A 3,309-nucleotide genomic window follows, 5' to 3' on the forward strand; every position below is an offset into this window, starting at 1 on the left:
AAAAAAAAAAAAAAAAAAAAGAACTCAGCATAATGATGGCACAATAGAAGTGGCATACGATGGACTGAACAGTCCAGAAAAGGGAGCTGAGTGGAAAGACATCAGTACTGAGCGAGCTGGGTAAGTTATTTCACCTCTCCAAACCTTGGATCTACATCCAGAACATGGGGGCTTTCATTCCTGCCCTGCTGCTTCATGGCATTTTGTGCACTGCTAGAGTTTTGTGTCAGGTGTGCATTTAACAGACAATCACAACATGGTGGGACTATTAAATACCTTGCTGGGTTCAGGCATTGGAAACCACAGTGAAGGTCCACCCTCTCTGCCTGTGGGGAATGTGGTTATCCTCTGAGAGGGGAATGGTACAATCAACACACATCAGAGCTACACTCTCAGGGGATGTGCGGGCCTGAAATGCATTCAGCAGATAGGTACTGATTGTGTTGTGTGTGCCAGGCTCACGGGTGTAGCAGTCTGTGAGACAAAAGTTTCTGTGCCTGTGGACTTACATTCTAGGGGGAGGCAGATATCCGCAATGGAGAGACAAGACTATCCACAAAATAAATGAGTGAAGTATGTGGCATTAGGGAACAAGGGCCACGGAAGTGCATGCACACAAAGAAATAGGCCTAGCAAATAAGAAGTGATAGGCCAGGGAGCTGCAATTTAAAATAGGGAGGCCAGGGAAGGCCTAGGAAAACTCAGAAGAAGGCAACCAGAGGACAAGGTCAAGTCTTTCCAGCTCCGTGGGATTTTGTCCCCAAGCCAGGTTGCTCTCTCCTAACCACTGAGATGGATGTGCACAGCATAGCAGCAGAGACACTAAGCTTTTCCTCACACCCTCACCCCAATTCTATGCCGTGGAGACCAAGCTTTTATCTGAGATTTCACTCAGGGCAGGGCTGATTTGCATTCAACCAGGGCGGGGCTGGGTGCAGAGGGGCTGGTCTCAAGTCTGAATTTGCTGATGCTGGCAGGTAGTTTCACTGGTTGTCTTACTTTTCTCTCATTGCTGAGTCAAAATACCCAACACCCAAAGTTAAAAGGGGAAAAAGTTTGTTTAGCTCACAGTTTGTAGCGGTTTCAGTCATAATTAGCTGCCCTCAAGGCAGAGTGGCACATGGCAGAGGGACATTGCAGTAGAGGAACAGTTCAGGGCAGATGACAGCAAAAGCAACAAGAGACTTTAACAGCATCTTCCTACTCCTTTTATCCACATTCCTTAGCAAGGATAGCACTCACACCCTTAATCCTGGTGCCCTGGAGCCTAGCATTGCATCATGAATCAATCCCAGCATTGAACTTCTAGATCCAGCCACCTCTAAAAGAGCCCTGCCTAAGACAGCATCATGCTTTGGGGAGACATCTAAACACAAGCCACAACACTGGTAAAATATAGACAATAATAAGAGCTACAGGCTAGAGCCCTCAGGAAATGTTAAGGAGAAGCTCGGGGGTCCAGGGTCTTGGCACCTAGAAGCTTTTCACTGAGAGCTGTCAACATCATCACCATCACCATCACCAGCAGGCATGTGCTCTCAGACCACATCCCTCCAACTGCACTAGGTGACTCTGTTGAGTGAAATCAATTAAACAGTTTGCAAGCAACATTTTAAAATGGAGCCAAACAGGATAACAGAATATATATTTGAGGGCATAAGAATTGTCTCATAAATTTATATATTTATATTTTACACCCATACCATAATACATCCCCTATCATGGGGCACAATGAAGAGTGTGTGAGCCAGTGTTGGCAAAGGCAGTGTTTCTAAAGATGGGTGTAGGTAGAGTTTTTGTAACTTTAATAATGTGTATACAACTGCACCATTTAGGCCATGTCAGAATATCACTGGTATCGCGATACCAGTGATAAATAATTGTCTTTACTTTTGCAAGGCTGAGTCCCTCTCTGGGTTCCTTTCTGCCCCTGGAGGCAGGCCCAGCCCCACTGTGTAACTGCCTGAGTTCTTTTGCTGGACCTTCCCACATCAGCTATGTCAGGAAGCAAAGGACAGGTCCTGGCTGCTTGTGGACTAGCCAGGGAATTTTCTAGGGATGTAGGAGAAAGAGGAACTCAGGGCCTTAGGACCTGCCTTTCTCTGGCACACTGAGTCCTGTGGCTGCCCCAAATTTGCAGAATTTCCTTCTTGTCTTGCTTTGATTCCATTGATGGGATTAGATGCCCCCCACAGCCATGCCTTTTGATGTGGTCAGGGGGGAAGGGGGAGGTTTCAGGCCCAGGGAGCAAATCTTAATCTCTGCAGGTTTCTCTGGGATCATTGCCTGGTTAAACCCATTACATCCCTGTCCTTTCATCCCCCCAGGACACTGGCCCCTCTGGATTCCTTCAGTCTCATAGATCTTAAGGGTTTGTGAGATTTGGAGAGAGCAATAAAAGGGGAAGAGAAAGCAGAGCAGGAACGCTAGCCCCTTCCCCTTCCCGCAACAGCAGCATCACCAGCAATTGTTAAAGCATCTTTCTCTTCCCTTCTAATCCTGGCCCCCACAAAATGGGGATTACAGAGGCCTGGGGCCAAACCCCTTCCCTGTCCCAGGTGTTTCTGCCTTCCATCCCTGGTCTCTGGTGAGCACCTGATCCTGCAATCTGTCTTTCCAGGGATCCCCTGGCCAGGGTAGGGGAATGGCAGTCAGAGCAGAGAAACCACTCAGCTGCCACCGCAGCAAGAATGTAAGCCATGATTGGGGTTTGTGGGGCAGGAAAGAGAAGATAGGAATTAGCTGATATCTATGTCAGGCCACTAACAGATATATGGTAGTATTTTCTTTAAATTAGATCCCCAGGCGCCACCTGAAGGAGAGTGGGGAGACTCCGTTTCAGGGGATATTTGGGCTTCCCCATCTGGTGTCCTGGCCCACCGGAGGCTGGGCAGCTTGGCAGAAGCCTTTGTATGGTCCAGAGGGTCCCTGATGACCACACACCGTCCCCCACACGGTGTCTTCTGCTGACAGTGGGACAGCAGGTCCCCACCAGATGGAATTCCAGGGCCTCTCACCACTCTCCAGTCCGGAGAAGCCTTCCCCCCAGCCTCAAACACCTCCTCCACTGCCCGCTCCTCCCCAGGAACTGGCATTTCAGAGAGCACCGGGCAGGCAACCGGCACCGGGGGCTGGAAACACGCAACGTCTCAAGAAGGCCCGCTGCCAGGCACTATGTATGGCTCTTTGCGCTTATTTCTCCTCGGTTTGCCGTCACCGCTCTACAAGAGGTGCCCGGCGGGCCCCAGGTTCCTGAACGGGAGGTCGAGGCCGGCTGCAGGCCAGGAGCGCTCGCCGGGGAGGGGTCGC

Source organism: Fukomys damarensis, unplaced genomic scaffold (genome assembly GCF_012274545.1).
Source record: "Fukomys damarensis isolate Sample0158 unplaced genomic scaffold, DMR_v1.0_HiC HiC_scaffold_13, whole genome shotgun sequence".
Classification (NCBI taxonomy): domain Eukaryota; kingdom Metazoa; phylum Chordata; class Mammalia; order Rodentia; family Bathyergidae; genus Fukomys; species Fukomys damarensis.